The 19,908-nt window shown below is 42.3% G+C and overlaps 1 long non-coding RNA gene across 2 annotated transcripts; it reads left to right on the forward strand.

The window, feature by feature from the left end:
• Positions 1-1,535: 1,535 nt before the first annotated feature.
• LOC110054122 (uncharacterized) lies at positions 1,536-12,373 on the forward strand. 2 transcript variants are annotated; one of them, XR_016201966.1, is made up of 3 exons: positions 1,536-11,244; positions 11,766-11,887; positions 11,991-12,373. It is a non-coding gene; the product is annotated as an uncharacterized LOC110054122 (long non-coding RNA). The 2 variants fall into 2 exon arrangements; XR_016201967.1 differs by having other exon boundaries at positions 1,540-11,244; positions 12,003-12,373.
• Positions 12,374-19,908: the final 7,535 nt, after the last annotated feature.

Raw genomic sequence — 19,908 nt, forward strand, 5'->3', positions numbered from 1 at the left:
AAGAGCAGCAGTTGGGGTGGAAAGTAAGTTGTGGTTGGTGATCTTTTCTCATATCAGAGACTTCTCCATCCTTTTTGCATTTCGCTCAAGATGTTTGAGTGTATTTCTTGCAGGAACTACAGTGCAAAGACTTTCCAGCTGTGACAAAGCATCATCTTCCATGCATTTAGGAGAAGTCCCAAGCAATGAATTGACACACCTTGATGAAGAAGTAGCTTACATCAGTCACATGAACTGGAGATGATTCACCATGCTTTTGCACAAAGGTGTTACAGCAACAAAGGTGGAGGCAATGCAGTTGTTTTCTTTTTTTTTTCCTTTTTTTTTGGCAGTTTGCAGGTAGGAGGCAAAGTTGGTGGCGCAGGTGGTGGTGCAGGCAGGGGTGCAGGTGCGGCATCTCTGTTGCTGTAACACCTTTGTGCAAGCAACGTGAATCCTCCTCAGTTCATGTGATTGCTGTTAGCCTCTTCTTCATCAAGATGTGTCAGTTCATCACCTGGTACTTCTCCTGAATGCATGGATGATTTTGTTTCATTGCAGCCAGAAAACCTTGCACTGTAGTTCTTGCAAGAAATACACTTGAACATCTTTAACTGAATGCTGGAAGGATGGAAATGTTTCTGATAAAGATCATCCATCATGACTCACTCTCCATCCTACCTACTGCCTTTATGGCCTGGAACATGTAACATTATTTCTACTGAGCATGGGATGCATTATTTCTTCAATTTTCAACAAATAATCAAAAGCCGAGTTTCATCCCTATCAGATGTGTCATCTAAATATCAAAAGGAATAACTTTTGTTACAAAGGCTGCCTGTCTTTTTCCTATAACAAAAACAGGACTCCTTCTGAGATCTGAATCGTAGCCTTGGTTACCACTACACCATGCACTGAGCACATCATTACTAGGGGGTTATCCTTCATTGTAGGTTCTTGAGTCAGCCTGACTGTACAACCACTCTAGAGGAGCATCACTCTCCAATTTCCCCTCTTCATTCCATTATCTACCATTGCCCTCGTCCCAACCTGCCATTTGATATCTCCACCCATCTGCTGTGTAACTGTCTGTTTGAAGTGCATGTTGACCAATGTCCTTTTCCTTCCCTCACTGAAAAGTTCTGTTGGTACATCCGGTCAAGGGAGTTAAACTTCCATGGTAAAAGGTTTGCTTTACACTAGACATTAAATCCTTCTTCTGGTCTTTGCGGCTCGGAATGAGAACACTCTAGTGATTATTTCACTGGCTACAGGGTAGAGAAGTCTGTTCCACTCCCTAGGGATATAGAGGAGCTAGATGGCTCATCATTACCGGTGCTTAACTCTGGTCTCTGTAACATGAAGTGCCTAGGGGTAGTGCCACTCTCCCTTGATGGGATCCTAGTCTATCAGAGGTTACCCCTAGTTTTTGTCAGGTTGCCCTCACAATTGGTCAGTGCCATTTCCACTCCATGGAGGGGAGAGGTACTAGGAGAGCAAAGTGTCTTGTCCAAGAACATGACACAATGATCTCAGCTTGGGCTCAATTTTAGACCTATTGACCTAGAGTCCAACTGACTTACCATTAGGCCATCAACTACCCACCCCCAGCCAATACCCCTCCCAAACCCTCCAAACATTGACAATATAGTTATTGTTAACAGTGCATATAACATAGATCTTTAAATCCCAACAAAATCTTATTCAACTTCTCATCAGCGGGTCAATTTTAGACTTCTGATCCATAGTCTTTACAATCACCATTAGATGAGCATGTGTGTCTTCCACTTAAAGTGCAAGTAACTGATACTTACCAAATGTAAGGTCTTTGGAAATCTGTGGGGGCCAGTTAGAGGTTTCAAAAGCCATTTTTTTTTTACAAGAAAGTTAGAAGCTGAATCAGAACTTCTTAAGGGGTGGGCTGGCCACTCAAACCAAAATACATCAAAATGGCTTTCAGAGGCATTAAAAAGTTCTTGAAAATTTGCAAGATGTTTGAGAAGGCCTTGAAAATTTGAAAAGGTAAATTTTTCTCCTCATCAAAGTCTTGGAATTTTACCCCTAGCACTTGAATTCTCTTGATAAGTTCATGAGTAATAAATTATTAGACTACGGGAAGTATTAAAACCATTCTTTTCCACCACAGCATGGCTTGGTAAGCATTGTCAACATGGACAACTCGAGAAGAACATATTACTAAATGAGTTTTTGGTCTCAAAAAGTAAATCTTCAGGATACTATTTTTATAAGTGACCATTATTTGAAGCATCAAAGTATCCCCACTAAACAAGGTTTTGAGTATTTTGCATTTTGCAACTCCCCTTGACCAATTTTATCTTGATTATAATGAGTTTTGAAATATTCATTGGCTGAATTGTCTGGGCTTGAAAATCTTTGTCTTTATTAATTAACAGTCCTTTAAAAAATACGTGATTGCAAATGTGAATACAGTGTATTTAACAGCTTCATTTGACCCATTTTATTATATGTAGTTGGTTAATGCTAGCAGTTGGCACTGAAGAAACTTAATTTTAAGGTCTTGCTGGTAGATGACAACTGGGTAGTTCTTTTCCATCCTTACCGTAGAGTTTTTCTGGCTCACCCTGTGACTGGACTTATGCTGAAACATTTTGGTTTCTGTGTCACACAGGACATTGAAGGTTTCTTTGGGACTTTATAGACCCAGAATGAAATGAAAAATGTGAAAAGGCCCATTGGAGTTTCATTTGCTTATTCCATTTCCGATCACGTTGCTCTGGAGAGTGATGTTTTAATTTCCATTTTATAAATGCATGCTTTTGAGACGTATAAAGGCCGAGCAGAGGCTATTTCCAGGGAATGTTGTACATATTAAGGAGTCTCCATGCAGCTTCCTAGGCCATACCTTAAATTTGCAACCAACATTTTTGCAATCTTTCCTCAACTGGGTCAATGTGTTTTCACCCATCATAGATGCCAATATTAATATTTGTGATTGTGACACCTTTCACTGGTAAAGCTATGCATTTTTTGTATGGAATTGATGGAACTAAATATGAAATATTCTTTGAGGTATTCTAAAACAGGTATGATTCATGAAAACAGACAGCATGGGATTAAAGAGAATGGTTCATCTGATGTAGAAGATCACAAAATGATGCTTGAGCTTGTGGATTGTCAGGACAGTACAACAGCTTGAACTTGATGTAAAAATGAATCACCATCCCCTGGGAGCTACAGTATTATGGCACCATGTGTGATTACATTGTATGGGTTACGTTGCTTGATGTAGATTACATTCAAGGTAACCCGATGAAGTTGGTGTTATCAGTTTTTTTTTTCATTTTGCTTTTACATTGCTCAACTTACATATTATAATTTATTACATTATAATTAAACAAGTAACGTTTTAAGGGATATATTTTAACACCTGCAGTGCACCAGGTGCTAAAATATGCCCCTAAACTTAATCGTTCAACAGAAAGCTTTACAAAAGCAAAAACAGATGCTTACAGGTATCACTCTAAGGATTGGAGTCCAGTAAAAATACTCTGTCATCCATTTTAAAATTTTTAATGAGCGACAATAGAGTGTATTAAAAATAGCCTATCATCCATTTTAAAATTTCACCCTCTTACTGTAGAAAGCAACCACAGCTGGGTTCATATGGGTCATGGAAAACCTGGAAGGTCATGGAATGTTCTTATTTCATTTTCCATGCTTGGAAAGTCATGGAAAAGCAATATACTTTCTGAAAATAAAAAGGCAAAAGGTCAAAAGTTGAAAAAAATGACAGACTAGTCAGGGAACCAGTTCCAATTCCAGTAAAAAATAAACACTCACACGCATTTTATGTGTCATAATATAATAGATTGTTTTGGCAATACGTTGAGGACAACTTCTTAACATAGATCATGGAAAACTCAGAAATGTTGTGGAAAAGGCCATGGAAAGTCATGGAATTTCAAAAGCTCAAACGAGGACGAACCTTAATCAGTTTCCTAAGAAATACCAATTGTGACTTGGTGGCATTGATGTTCTTGTGCTCTTATGGCTAATGGGCACTTGCCTCTAATTATCAAGTCATCGGTTTACATATAATTTAATTTGTTGTTGTTTGTCATGATAGTCAACAACAACAACAGTGCTTTATTTACTCTTGACACTTAATACACATTTGTGAAGAAAATTAGGCAGGACACTCAAAAACTACTCTTAAAACTGTAATGTAATGCTCTTATATTTATGCAAGATCTAGCTCACTCATCTTAATTCTCTAAGACAATCAAACCCATGCAAAAACAGCAATGGAGAACATTGTGTGCTGACTGGAGGCTGCATGTTTATTGAGTCAGGCCAACAGAACAATTACAAAATTAAGATGCCCAAGGCAAATGACAGCTTACAAAAGTACGAGAAAAACTATATTATTTGGGTTCCTTAAGATTGCCTGATTAATACATGAGAATTAAAATCACCCTTAACATGGCCATCCTTGGTGTTTTCACTTGCCCAACAACCATGATGCTTTAAGAGTCTACAAGAAATTCTGGCATTAGCTGCTGAGGTGGCTCCTTCGGCTCTAAGGCTATGAGCACTGATCTTCAAAGCATCTGTTAAACCTCAAAAAGTGTCCTTTATAAGTTCTGGAGCTCTTGTTTAGGTAATCCCATGGGCTCTGACATTCTCTTTTGACAAAGGAGTAGCAAGGGCTCTGAACAGACTGTGGTAAATCTTCGGAGAGGTTGATTTGCGCAACTGAGCTGTAGTTTTCCAAGGCCTTGACAGGACAAGTTGGCAGATCTGACCTTGTGACAACAATTCATGCCCCATCAAGAAATTGGTCAGTTTTTTTTGTGATGATTCTAGAAAAATGGAAACATATAAGTGGAGACATTTAATATTGCAGGCCTTTATATGGCATTACTCACTAAAATGGAAAAACCCTGTGTAATCAGCACAGCAATTAAAGCAATCAATCTGAGATCTGAAAGAGTAAGAGACTTATCTGTAATCCTCGATTCCTCTTGGGATTTTGATATCTCAGGGGTCACAGGATTTTTTTTTACCTTGGGCCTATCCCTTCGAGGTGCACTGGCCATTGAAGAAACCTGAGGATGTTAAGCCAGCCATCTGCTGCACCCAGTCAATTCTAAAGGAGGATTAGCATTCTAAAGCAAGCACTTGAAGTAGATTGCGACCTGAAAAGGATTAGCAGGAAAGTTGCAGATGCGATTGGATGAAGCCCAACATTTCCATCTAAGACCTCCAAGGTAGGTACACACAGTACCATCCACTTTAGATGCAAGAACAGTGGTGCTCTTCACCAGGGAAGCAGTAGGGAGTTAAAGAAAATCACTTCGGCAACAGGAACATTGCTCAACAAAAGGTTTAATGAGCAGAACAATAGCTGTGCACGTGTTTTATAATTCTTGGTACATTTCTTTGCCGTTCTCTGCAAAACAACAACGTGAAATGACCAAATTTTGTGTTGTGTGGAGAACGTGAGCCACAACAGATAATTTTTAACATTTATATTTTGAATTTTATGTTCTGCTCCATAACCAGTTTTGAGATACTTTTGACAAAGAGAAACAAACTAATTGACTTTGGAGTATCGTGAGGTTTGTAGGTAAAATATAAACTATTTAATCGATGTTGTCCTCAGCATTGCCATTGTAGCTTCTTAAACTCTCTAGTGAGTTGGAGATGATCGGGGTTGAGGAGAAAAATGTTGACCACATTTCAGACTTTGAAAAGAGACAGAACTAACTGACAATTAGGAATGAAAGAAAAATTAGTTATACCACCTGACCAATAATTAACTAACAGAGTAATAAAATAGTTAATTATTAAATAAATACCTAAATAAATATCTTTTAAATAAATTAATAATTACAGATTAAAAATATCAATGAATGAATAAACAAAAATACCACACATACAAATGAAAAACAAATTGATATATAATTGTGAAAGCAAGAATAAGAAACTGATATTAAGCAACGATTAAAGCAGGGAGGTCCTCGTGCAAGACTGCGCCGCCTGGCGTCACGGTGTGAAGGAGGGGGCACTCAGGGCCGAGACGAAGGCCAGGGCCGAGGCGACAATCAAGTGGGCGGCGAGAAAGGAACGACAAGTATCAGTTCATGAGGCCACCAACTACAGCTGCAACAAAGACTGCCACTCAAGAATCGGGCTTTTGAGTCACTCAAGAGCCTGTCGACACTGATGCGCTGACCATCGCCTCTCTGAGACGAGGATGCCAACACAAAGCAGCTAGGCAGAGAGTGAATTTTAAGTCAAAAACAGGATGACACAAATAAACCAACACTCATGGGCACAGGTAGTCCAAAGTCTAGCAAAGGGCCGAGATGGTCCTTAAGCACAAATCTAAAACATGTTGTATAAACGCAAAGCACAATGCAAAGTACAAAGAAAGAAAAAAAACAGCCTGCCACAAAATGGCACATCAAAGAAAGAAAGATACCTAACAATCAAAGTGCATTCTCAAAGCAATTATCCTCAACTTCTAAACACGCCATTACAACTGCCTGAAATGAAAGCTCCTTTCAATGTGGTAAGTTCCATCCAGTCAACAATAAAACTGGCAAAATGTTTTCCATCTGGACACTTCATGGGCCAAAAGGAGTTGGAATGCCACAAAGGGACAACAAGAGAACCTGTCAAGCCTTACAATAATTATTATGCATATGAAGTTAGACACGAAGGATAAGGAAGACAAGTGGACAGGCTTAATTATTTTATCCAACCCAATTCCTAAAAAAAGCATCTCACATTCCTCCATTTTCATATCAGAATGATGTTACATTATGGAAGAGTTATGCGATTTGGTCTTGAAAGTCAAAATGCGTTGATTAGGTGGTAACAAGATGCATCTTTGTGGAAATCGACAAAAAGTGTACTTGTAGGCTAATTCTAATTTACACATGCTTTCATTAGTGCTTGAATATATGGGGAATCTGACATTGTGGAACATGTCAAAATTCATTTCAGCATAAAAAAACAATATTAATATAAAAAAATTAAGTGAATAGTTATGAAAAGCCTACAATGTAGATAATGATTTACTTGACATCTCTGCCAGGTGCTGGGTACAATGACTTGGGTATACTTCACCTCAGTGTTGTAGTCCATAGTTCCCAGGAGCATACCTTGTGAGTGCTTTGGTGCCCTGTGATTTCAAGTGATGGTCTCAAGGGTTTGTGAAGCCTTTTGGCCTTCTCATGTCAGCCATAGAAAAATATATTATTGTTGCCATTTTTACCAGTGCAGACTTTAGACAATGGCCAACATCTCTTTCTTTATGGTTGCATGTAGTGGTCTCTTGTATATGCCATCTGTCAGTGTCCTAGAACTGACAGCACCAAGGTCCAGATTGCTAGGTTAGTATCACGTTCTGTGATGAGTTGACCACAGTAGGCAGGGGTTTTGTGTAACCAGCTGTCTTACTTCAATGAATTTGGAAATTATATTAATGTAAAGTCAGCTCATGTTTAGGTTTGGAACATCATCTGCATACTTCTATAGTCATCAATTACTCAATGTGTATTCCAGCATGGACTGAGTTTTGGATTAGACAGTGTTGTTGTTTGATTTCCACAAGTAGTTTGATACTGATTACTACATCAACATTAGCTGAATGCCCTCTCAAGTCTGATGTTTCTGAGGAAGGTTGCAGTGGGACTCTTCAAAGAGTATCAGTAGCTATGACTGAATGTCAACAGAACTATAACATCATCATGAACTCTGAGTTTAAAATGATATTAACTATATTTATGTGTCTAAAAAAATCTACAAGGTCCTTGTAAAGACAGGATGCTTATTGGGAACAAAAAGCTAGGGGTGTTAAAACATTAAACGGCTATTAATAATTAATTACAATTAAGAATAATGTGAAAAATTTTCAATATATACTATCCTAAAAGTAAAACCACGAACCAAAGTTAAAAATTAAAACAGAAGCTAAATATTGTACTACCTTTTTTATTTCTTATTCAAACATATTTGTTGTGATAATTGCTTTCTCCAAAACAGGTGATCATGAACTCTGTCAACTATGTCATCACTGATGTCCAAACCAATTTTCTCCCTGCATAGTGTTACAAATTTAGCTGCACAATTTTCGTCAACTTCATCTGCAAAACCAGTAACTCTTGCTTTTTTGTGAGGGGAATACTGCTCGTTCTTGTTCGTCTTCAGCCACCTTCTCAATGGTATCCTCCAAAATTTTGACTTTCCCCCTCAAAACAGCAATTTCACCTTTTAACTCTTGCACAAAATCCTCTAATTCACCTTTCCAGCCACTTCCTTGACAACCTTTGCAGTTGTATCCCTAAAGTCCTGGGAGTATATACAGTTGTGTAGAATTAAAAATCCTAAAGTCAATAGTGGCTAAAATAAGAAAACTGATAAATTGTCACAATGTGGCCATTTACGTCGTTGCCCTAAAAGTTTTTCACGATTCATTGTTTAAGTTGTCATTTAAAATAACACATGGTCCATAACATTGCTTTTGCACATGCATACTGGTTACAATGTTATGAACAACTCATTTCTTATGACTGTAACCCTACGATTTTGTGAATAGCAGGTGCCTTCATGGTTGAGAGCTGGAGTCTCAGAAAAATGCAGTCATATTTTTTAATATTCTTCAACATGCTGATTTTGACAGACACTCGGACAAGGTCTTGCAGTTACATGGCTGCTTAATCAGAATATACTGTTTAATTGTCTTCCGGGCTACCATTCTTGTAACAGATTTAATTTTATCTATCTCCTAAAATCAGTCCACTCAGCTTCTTCATCTGTGCTCAAGGCAAAGATTTGTTACACAAATATTGTTCATCTTTCCTCTCTCAAAGTTACAAGACAAAGCCAGCTTGACTAATTTGGACCCAAACAGTAACACCTGGTTCAAGTTTTCCAGGGGATCTTTAAATTGAAAATGAGCCAGGGATGTTATATATACAACTTTGTTTATAGGGCTGTATTGGTACTAGTTTGTGTGTTGAGGGAATGTTAACCCATTATCAGCTAGGGCTACTTTTGGATAACCAAATAACTGTTTTCAACATGGCTGATGGACTGTTTAAATCTTGCCAGGCAATTGCCTGAATATGAATTGTGATGCTGTTAAGCTATAATGACTGCTTTTTTGGGCATGATGTCTTTGCTGTCTTAAAAGGCCTTTAACTTTGGGATCATGCAGGAAGAATTACTCTCACTGGTTAAGCGACACGTAGGCTGCCGATAGCTGTGATAGCATTTATCATATGGAAGTGTTATTTTGCCATGACAGTTCCTCAGTTTTCTAAAAACACATCAGAGATCCTGGTTTAAATCTTATACAAAGCTAAGTAATAATTAAACTGACATAACTGTCTTTATTAACTAAATGTATAGCAGACATTGTACCCTTCACAATACTTAAAATCAGTAGACTGAATTCATTACATTTAATATTATAGTTACTGTAATAACTAATCAACTGTTTTGTTATATGTACATAGGTTAAGTAAAATCTCTCCAAGCAAACAATTCTTAAAGGAAATGGTAGATGATGTAACTATTAAAATGAAACAAAATGATTTCCACAATAATGATAAGATGAGGAATGATTCAATGCGGAAAGGCATAGAAAAACCATTCAATTATTTTTACTTGCAAAAGAAAATCGCTAACATGAATGAGCTGCACTAGTGTGCCATATTGGTCTTTTTTTTTCACTTTGTTGCTGGACTTTGTTTAGCCATAACATACTGAATGGTAGCCAATCACCAGATTTTAAACGCAAAATATGCTTCAACTGTGCCCAAGATAAGAAGGAAGAACGAGAAAGAAGTGGTGCTGACAGCAATGGACTCTATAGGTTGGTGGCCATGATTGACTCTTGCCATCATCTTCATGTGGCTTGAAGTTTTTCATGGCCTTTGCCCCTGTGTGGCACTGCTTTTAACTTGGAACAATTTTTGTTACCTGTCAAAACATTTGTCTCTGTTCATCGATACCTGAGAGAAAGCACTTTTAAAGATTTTGCAAATCCCAATTTGGGAACTTATATGGTGTCAAACATAGCACACTGGTATTGGCAAAAAGAGTTCTTAGTTTTGATATTTCATAAATATTGCTGAAACTTCAATCCATACTTCTAGTTAATGATGCAGGACTTGAGAATGTCTTCACATATTAAATTCTCATTAATAAAAGGTCTATATTTCTGCAAAATCTGATTTTGCATTGCAACTCTTTATGTTCTACTATGAACTGCCAGAATTTAAGTATTGTTGAGCCACAACGTGTGGAAACCATAGAAGCCAATGAAACTGAATGACAATCGGTATGGAGAATCGCTATTCCAGTTCTGACACTGGGTAAGATAAAACTGAATGATAATCAGTATGGACAATTGCTATTCAGTTCTGACACTGAACAAGATAAAACTGAATGACTCAGTATGGAGAAGCACTATTTGAGCTCTGACACCGGACAAGATAAAACTGAGCGACAATCAGTATGGACAGCAATTACTATTTCAGTTCTGCTGCTGGACAAGATAACACGGAATGGCAATCAGTATGGAGATTTACTATTTCAGTTCTGCCACTGGACAAGATTAAACTGAATGACTAAGTATGGAGAATTACTTACAGTTCTGACACTCACTGGACAAGATAAAAACACTCAGTCACTATGGAGAATCAACTCTTCAGTTGTAACAGTGGACAAAATAAAGCTGAATAAAAATCATTATGGAGAATTACTATGTCAGTTCTGACACTGGACAAGATAAAGCTAAATGGCAAACAGCATGGACAATTGCTATTTCACTTCTGACACTGGACAAGATCAAACTGAATGACAATCAGTATGGAGAATTACTATTTCAATTCTGACACTGGACAAGTTAAAGCTAAATGGCAAGCAGCATTGACAATATTATTGCTATTTCAGTTCTTACACTGGACAAGATCAAACTGAATGACAATCGGTATGGAGAATTATTACTTCAGTTGTGACACTGGACAAGATCAAACTGAATGACAATCAGTATGGAGAATTACTATTTTAGTTCTGACACAAGACAAGATGGAACTGAGTGACAATCACTCTGGAGAATTACTATTTCAGTTTGGGTACTGGACAAGATAAAGTTGAATGATAATCATCATGGGGAATTACTACGTCAGTCATGACACTGGACAAGAAAAAAAGGAATGACAAGCAGTATGGAGGATTACTGCCTCAGTTCTAACACCAAACAAGGTAAAAATGAATGGCAATCAGTATATATGTATTTTTAAAATAACCGAGCTACTACACACACTCTCATTGGTTGATTGGTGTGTTTAGATGAGAGTATGTAAACAGGGTTGTGACATTTTAGATTTGTGCATATTTCGAGAATTATTTTATAAAAGCAATAGAGCACATTTTCCATGTTAACATAGCCTCATCTAAACACTTGGAGGGTTGGGAGAATTCCCAAAAGTTATGCAAACCTGAGACATAGTCGAGGGTTTGCATAACTGTCTCAAATTCTCCTAACCCTCTGAGTGTTTAGATGAGGCTATGTAAACACAGTTATGCAAACCCTCGAGTATGTCTCAGGTTTGCATAATCGTCTCAAATTCTCCTAACCCTCCGAGTGTTTAGATTAGGCTATGTTAACACGGAAAAAGTGCTCTATTGCTTCAATATGGGTTATCTACCAAGCACAAGGTCAAGATGGCTGGAAATTCTAGTTGACATGTTTTAATCTACCATTAAATATTTGATTCTATCAGCAGGTAGGGCGAGGAATAGTCAAGAAAGTGAACAGTGACAAAGCACTGCAGCAAAATTCTGGCTACAAGACAAGTGCAGAATCATTTCTGAATTTACTATTTCACTCCTGACACTGGACAAGGTAAAAATGAATGACCATCAGTATAGATGGGTTATTTACCATGTGTGAGATCAAGATGGCTGATATTCTAGTTAACACGTAGTAATGTACCATTAAAATTTAGTTCTATCAACAGGCAGGATGAGCAATAGTCAAGAAAGTGAAATATGACGGAGCACCACAGCAAAGATCTGGCTCCAAGACAAGTGCAGGAACACTTAAGAATAAATGCTTTGAACTAAGCAGTAAAACTTGAAGAATAAAATTCATTTTAATGTACATCTTTCAATCCTGACATGGTCATGTAGATATGTCTATATTAAAATCATGTTTGAGAACTGAATGGCAAGGAGATTTTCGTAGTAAACGAAAGTAAACTTCACTGATGTAAAGAAGGCGCTAAGAGCAAATTAAAGACTACACTCCAATAAGCTCTTAAAACCTTACTATAATAAATAACAACCAGAAACTTAAACATGGAAAAACAAATGAGCCGCAAAACCTTAATGTGGTTGAACTTGTGTCGTTGTCCTTTACTTCTCTATATAAATTTGGATTACTCCTATCAACATTCCCCTCTCCCAAAGCTGCCAGTAATGCCGAGATGGTTAATCCCATAGTGAGTAAAGGCTTACATTCAATATCCTGCTCTGTCCTAAAGAAGAAAATTGAGAGAGTTTAACACCCCTCCACAATCCTGTTTTCTTCTAGAGGGAATTGTGGAATGGAGTTAAAATCTCATAAACAATTTTCCTTCTTTCCTGAGAACATCAAGCCTGGTGGTTTGCCTCCAATTTAAAATCCTCTACTTTCCTCCGAGCAAAGATCATTCAAAGAGCTGTAATTTCTGTCCCCAACCCCCATGAACCTCACCTGAATGAATAATTGTCAATGAAATCCACATTCCTCTACTTCCCCAGGGTAAAGATTTAAAGAGTAAGTTTAACTATAACCAACAATCCTTCAATCATCCTTTTTCAGAGCACCTTCCTGCCAAACTAATTTCCTCCACATTGGTATAAGAGACTACTCAAATACTAAAGGGTTTACGATCCTCCGATTAGAGTGGTTTTACTTAACCTGTGAAATAGATAGTGGAATTGTACACGCCACAACTTCGTATTAGTTCCTACTATCCCCCTGTACTTAGTATTTCTTTTGTTTTCTACCCTTTGGTTTCCTATACCACCCACTAATACTAACTGGCAGAAAATATTACACACTAACGAGTAGTTTCCGTTTCACAGAATGACAAAAATCACTCACAAAAACACTCAGAATAAATCTCTACCAAACTGCTCTCCATAAAAAGACGAATTTGCAGATAAGAAATAAAAAGTCTCAATAAAAGACTACCTTTTTCACCTTGGTCATTTTAATTTGCCAAAGAGTAGTTGGAATATATGAATAAATTAACTTTGGGAAGGTGGGAGGAAGAGTAATCTTACCCCCTCCAACCTCCTCTCCGGTGGAGTGGAGGAAGGTGGGAGGAAGAGTAATCTTACCCCCTCCAACCTCCTCTCCGGTGGAGTGGAGGAAGGTGGGAGGAAGAGTAATCTTACCCCCTCCAACCTCCTCTCCGGTGGAGTGGAGGAAGGTGGGAGGAAGAGTAATCTTACCCCCTCCAACCTCCTCTCCGGTGGAGTGGAGGAAGGTGGGAGGAAGAGTAATCTTACCCCCTCCAACCTCCTCTCCGGTGGAGTGGAGGAAGGTGGGAGGAAGAGTAATCTTACCCCCTCCAACCTCCTCTCCGGTGGAGTGGAGGAAGGTGGGAGGAAGAGTAATCTTACCCCCTCCAACCTCCTCTCCGGTGGAGTGGAGGAAGGTGGGAGGAAGAGTAATCTTACCCCCTCCAACCTCCTCTCCGGTGGAGTGGAGGAAGGTGGGAGGAAGAGTAATCTTACCCCCTCCAACCTCCTCTCCGGTGGAGTGGAGGAAGGTGGGAGGAAGAGTAATCTTACCCCCTCCAACCTCCTCTCCGGTGGAGTGGAGGAAGGTGGGAGGAAGAGTAATCTTACCCCCTCCAACCTCCTCTCCGGTGGAGTGGAGGAAGGTGGGAGGAAGAGTAATCTTACCCCCTCCAACCTCCTCTCCGGTGGAGTGGAGGAAGGTGGGAGGAAGAGTAATCTTACCCCCTCCAACCTCCTCTCCGGTGGAGTGGAGGAAGGTGGGAGGAAGAGTAATCTTACCCCCTCCAACCTCCTCTCCGGTGGAGTGGAGGAAGGTGGGAGGAAGAGTAATCTTACCCCCTCCAACCTCCTCTCCGGTGGAGTGGAGGAAGGTGGGAGGAAGAGTAATCTTACCCCCTCCAACCTCCTCTCCGGTGGAGTGGAGGAAGGTGGGAGGAAGAGTAATCTTACCCCCTCCAACCTCCTCTCCGGTGGAGTGGAGGAAGGTGGGAGGAAGAGTAATCTTACCCCCTCCAACCTCCTCTCCGGTGGAGTGGAGGAAGGTGGGAGGAAGAGTAATCTTACCCCCTCCAACCTCCTCTCCGGTGGAGTGGAGGAAGGTGGGAGGAAGAGTAATCTTACCCCCTCCAACCTCCTCTCCGGTGGAGTGGAGGAAGGTGGGAGGAAGAGTAATCTTACCCCCTCCAACCTCCTCTCCGGTGGAGTGGAGGAAGGTGGGAGGAAGAGTAATCTTACCCCCTCCAACCTCCTCTCCGGTGGAGTGGAGGAAGGTGGGAGGAAGAGTAATCTTACCCCCTCCAACCTCCTCTCCGGTGGAGTGGAGGAAGGTGGGAGGAAGAGTAATCTTACCCCCTCCAACCTCCTCTCCGGTGGAGTGGAGGAAGGTGGGAGGAAGAGTAATCTTACCCCCTCCAACCTCCTCTCCGGTGGAGTGGAGGAAGGTGGGAGGAAGAGTAATCTTACCCCCTCCAACCTCCTCTCCGGTGGAGTGGAGGAAGGTGGGAGGAAGAGTAATCTTACCCCCTCCAACCTCCTCTCCGGTGGAGTGGAGGAAGGTGGGAGGAAGAGTAATCTTACCCCCTCCAACCTCCTCTCCGGTGGAGTGGAGGAAGGTGGGAGGAAGAGTAATCTTACCCCCTCCAACCTCCTCTCCGGTGGAGTGGAGGAAGGTGGGAGGAAGAGTAATCTTACCCCCTCCAACCTCCTCTCCGGTGGAGTGGAGGAAGGTGGGAGGAAGAGTAATCTTACCCCCTCCAACCTCCTCTCCGGTGGAGTGGAGGAAGGTGGGAGGAAGAGTAATCTTACCCCCTCCAACCTCCTCTCCGGTGGAGTGGAGGAAGGTGGGAGGAAGAGTAATCTTACCCCCTCCAACCTCCTCTCCGGTGGAGTGGAGGAAGGTGGGAGGAAGAGTAATCTTACCCCCTCCAACCTCCTCTCCGGTGGAGTGGAGGAAGGTGGGAGGAAGAGTAATCTTACCCCCTCCAACCTCCTCTCCGGTGGAGTGGAGGAAGGTGGGAGGAAGAGTAATCTTACCCCCTCCAACCTCCTCTCCGGTGGAGTGGAGGAAGGTGGGAGGAAGAGTAATCTTACCCCCTCCAACCTCCTCTCCGGTGGAGTGGAGGAAGGTGGGAGGAAGAGTAATCTTACCCCCTCCAACCTCCTCTCCGGTGGAGTGGAGGAAGGTGGGAGGAAGAGTAATCTTACCCCCTCCAACCTCCTCTCCGGTGGAGTGGAGGAAGGTGGGAGGAAGAGTAATCTTACCCCCTCCAACCTCCTCTCCGGTGGAGTGGAGGAAGGTGGGAGGAAGAGTAATCTTACCCCCTCCAACCTCCTCTCCGGTGGAGTGGAGGAAGGTGGGAGGAAGAGTAATCTTACCCCCTCCAACCTCCTCTCCGGTGGAGTGGAGGAAGGTGGGAGGAAGAGTAATCTTACCCCCTCCAACCTCCTCTCCGGTGGAGTGGAGGAAGGTGGGAGGAAGAGTAATCTTACCCCCTCCAACCTCCTCTCCGGTGGAGTGGAGGAAGGTGGGAGGAAGAGTAATCTTACCCCCTCCAACCTCCTCTCCGGTGGAGTGGAGGAAGGTGGGAGGAAGAGTAATCTTACCCCCTCCAACCTCCTCTCCGGTGGAGTGGAGGAAGGTGGGAGGAAGAGTAATCTTACCCCCTCCAACCTCCTCTCCGGTGGAGTGGAGGAAGGTGGGAGGAAGAGTAATCTTACCCCCTCCAACCTCCTCTCCGGTGGAGTGGAGGAAGGTGGGAGGAAGAGTAATCTTACCCCCTCCAACCTCCTCTCCGGTGGAGTGGAGGAAGGTGGGAGGAAGAGTAATCTTACCCCCTCCAACCTCCTCTCCGGTGGAGTGGAGGAAGGTGGGAGGAAGAGTAATCTTACCCCCTCCAACCTCCTCTCCGGTGGAGTGGAGGAAGGTGGGAGGAAGAGTAATCTTACCCCCTCCAACCTCCTCTCCGGTGGAGTGGAGGAAGGTGGGAGGAAGAGTAATCTTACCCCCTCCAACCTCCTCTCCGGTGGAGTGGAGGAAGGTGGGAGGAAGAGTAATCTTACCCCCTCCAACCTCCTCTCCGGTGGAGTGGAGGAAGGTGGGAGGAAGAGTAATCTTACCCCCTCCAACCTCCTCTCCGGTGGAGTGGAGGAAGGTGGGAGGAAGAGTAATCTTACCCCCTCCAACCTCCTCTCCGGTGGAGTGGAGGAAGGTGGGAGGAAGAGTAATCTTACCCCCTCCAACCTCCTCTCCGGTGGAGTGGAGGAAGGTGGGAGGAAGAGTAATCTTACCCCCTCCAACCTCCTCTCCGGTGGAGTGGAGGAAGGTGGGAGGAAGAGTAATCTTACCCCCTCCAACCTCCTCTCCGGTGGAGTGGAGGAAGGTGGGAGGAAGAGTAATCTTACCCCCTCCAACCTCCTCTCCGGTGGAGTGGAGGAAGGTGGGAGGAAGAGTAATCTTACCCCCTCCAACCTCCTCTCCGGTGGAGTGGAGGAAGGTGGGAGGAAGAGTAATCTTACCCCCTCCAACCTCCTCTCCGGTGGAGTGGAGGAAGGTGGGAGGAAGAGTAATCTTACCCCCTCCAACCTCCTCTCCGGTGGAGTGGAGGAAGGTGGGAGGAAGAGTAATCTTACCCCCTCCAACCTCCTCTCCGGTGGAGTGGAGGAAGGTGGGAGGAAGAGTAATCTTACCCCCTCCAACCTCCTCTCCGGTGGAGTGGAGGAAGGTGGGAGGAAGAGTAATCTTACCCCCTCCAACCTCCTCTCCGGTGGAGTGGAGGAAGGTGGGAGGAAGAGTAATCTTACCCCCTCCAACCTCCTCTCCGGTGGAGTGGAGGAAGGTGGGAGGAAGAGTAATCTTACCCCCTCCAACCTCCTCTCCGGTGGAGTGGAGGAAGGTGGGAGGAAGAGTAATCTTACCCCCTCCAACCTCCTCTCCGGTGGAGTGGAGGAAGGTGGGAGGAAGAGTAATCTTACCCCCTCCAACCTCCTCTCCGGTGGAGTGGAGGAAGGTGGGAGGAAGAGTAATCTTACCCCCTCCAACCTCCTCTCCGGTGGAGTGGAGGAAGGTGGGAGGAAGAGTAATCTTACCCCCTCCAACCTCCTCTCCGGTGGAGTGGAGGAAGGTGGGAGGAAGAGTAATCTTACCCCCTCCAACCTCCTCTCCGGTGGAGTGGAGGAAGGTGGGAGGAAGAGTAATCTTACCCCCTCCAACCTCCTCTCCGGTGGAGTGGAGGAAGGTGGGAGGAAGAGTAATCTTACCCCCTCCAACCTCCTCTCCGGTGGAGTGGAGGAAGGTGGGAGGAAGAGTAATCTTACCCCCTCCAACCTCCTCTCCGGTGGAGTGGAGGAAGGTGGGAGGAAGAGTAATCTTACCCCCTCCAACCTCCTCTCCGGTGGAGTGGAGGAAGGTGGGAGGAAGAGTAATCTTACCCCCTCCAACCTCCTCTCCGGTGGAGTGGAGGAAGGTGGGAGGAAGAGTAATCTTACCCCCTCCAACCTCCTCTCCGGTGGAGTGGAGGAAGGTGGGAGGAAGAGTAATCTTACCCCCTCCAACCTCCTCTCCGGTGGAGTGGAGGAAGGTGGGAGGAAGAGTAATCTTACCCCCTCCAACCTCCTCTCCGGTGGAGTGGAGGAAGGTGGGAGGAAGAGTAATCTTACCCCCTCCAACCTCCTCTCCGGTGGAGTGGAGGAAGGTGGGAGGAAGAGTAATCTTACCCCCTCCAACCTCCTCTCCGGTGGAGTGGAGGAAGGTGGGAGGAAGAGTAATCTTACCCCCTCCAACCTCCTCTCCGGTGGAGTGGAGGAAGGTGGGAGGAAGAGTAATCTTACCCCCTCCAACCTCCTCTCCGGTGGAGTGGAGGAAGGTGGGAGGAAGAGTAATCTTACCCCCTCCAACCTCCTCTCCGGTGGAGTGGAGGAAGGTGGGAGGAAGAGTAATCTTACCCCCTCCAACCTCCTCTCCGGTGGAGTGGAGGAAGGTGGGAGGAAGAGTAATCTTACCCCCTCCAACCTCCTCTCCGGTGGAGTGGAGGAAGGTGGGAGGAAGAGTAATCTTACCCCCTCCAACCTCCTCTCCGGTACATTAGAATAATGGACAAGGAGACAGGTTTTTTCCACACTGATTGTGTGGCTTGGTTTATATATTTTGATCTATCTGTTTAGCTGTAATTTTTTTAGATGGTTTTTAGAGCCCTTTGTCAGACACCTTTATTGAGCTCTTAAACCTTCTTAACACTAGAAAGGTTTTGTGAAAGTATTGTACTTGTAGGCATGGCCCGTAATTTTTACATATTTAAAGAGTTTTAGAAAATCACTAAATGTATACTGCAGAGGTGTTCACATTATGTGTCGAAGACGTGTTACTTCATTTCAAACTGGTTGATTTTAATATTGTGTAGTTCCTCAGTACGTTTTCTGGCCTGGCTGTTTTCATATCCGTGTGCCTGTCGACAAGAGTAATCATTATTGATCAATCAAAAGGCAAGAAACTTATTTTCAACTTTCCGAATATTTTATAAGTGATTAACAATATGAATGCAATTGCTTAGAAGTTTTACGCTATTTGAATTGCCACACTTTGACATACTGGTTTAATTAACAAAGAATGAGCGTAAGAATTCGCAAAACTCTGTAATTGTAAATTTTGTCCGTTTCCTAATTTCTTTCATATTTTTCGACACAAGTTAATGTAATTTTTCAAGTTTGAGATGTAGACACCAATGTTTTAAAGCCTCTCAATATCTGCCACCTTGGATTCTATTACCATTTCAGAAAAGCGGAAAATTAGCTGTTAGTTTACTTAGGGTTTTAAAAATGACAAAATGCTTAGACTACTAAACATATAAAAAGCTACTGGACACAGAAAAGTTGCTCAAAACTCAACCCGAAAATCGAAACTGGAAGATTTTCCATTCTCTAAGAACTCCTGAAAGCTTGAGGGTCTCAACACTGCACATTCAACTCGGTTGAAAATGAAATTTGTGCATTTTTTATTTCATTTTACATGACCCAAGAAATTTCCTTGTTGGGAAAATGATTGAACGAAAAAGGCCACTCATGGAGGTTAATAATGATGAAAAGTTATTTTTTCTTTTCCGTAATGCTAATCTACATGTCAGTAGATTAACAGCCGGTTTTGTTTTGTAGAACATGTCATTGATTAGTCTGTATTTTACAAATTCACCTACTCTTGATACATATTTCTTTATTGTGATGAATATCAATTTGCTTGATATCGGTAAAATACCTGCTTTAATTAAGAAATGGGAATACTAAAGTAAAGTTGTTGTTGGTGTTGAATTCATAGTTAATAAATTCCAGAATCACAATTCTTCATTTCCGGATGTTTTCTTATACAACTCATCTTGTAAACTGACCACACCATTTGTTCTGACGGTACAAATATGGACTTTTCTGTGTGCAGGATGCTTAAAACAACAATACAGTCTTCAATTTATATCATTGTTTGGTAACTGTAGCCTAGAAGAAATTCTGCCCGGGGTTTACTATGGAATTTGTTTCCTATGTTGTTGAACAATTCTTAGTCATTGTGTAGCATTTAGCTGTCACAAATCTAAGAACGGCTTCACGTCTTTATCTAAAAAGTAAGGCATTGACGTAAAATTTTGAGATTTA

This window comes from Orbicella faveolata, unplaced genomic scaffold (genome assembly GCF_042242905.1).
Source record: "Orbicella faveolata isolate gen_17 unplaced genomic scaffold, um_ofav_v1 contig_1, whole genome shotgun sequence".
Lineage (NCBI taxonomy): Eukaryota > Metazoa > Cnidaria > Anthozoa > Scleractinia > Merulinidae > Orbicella > Orbicella faveolata.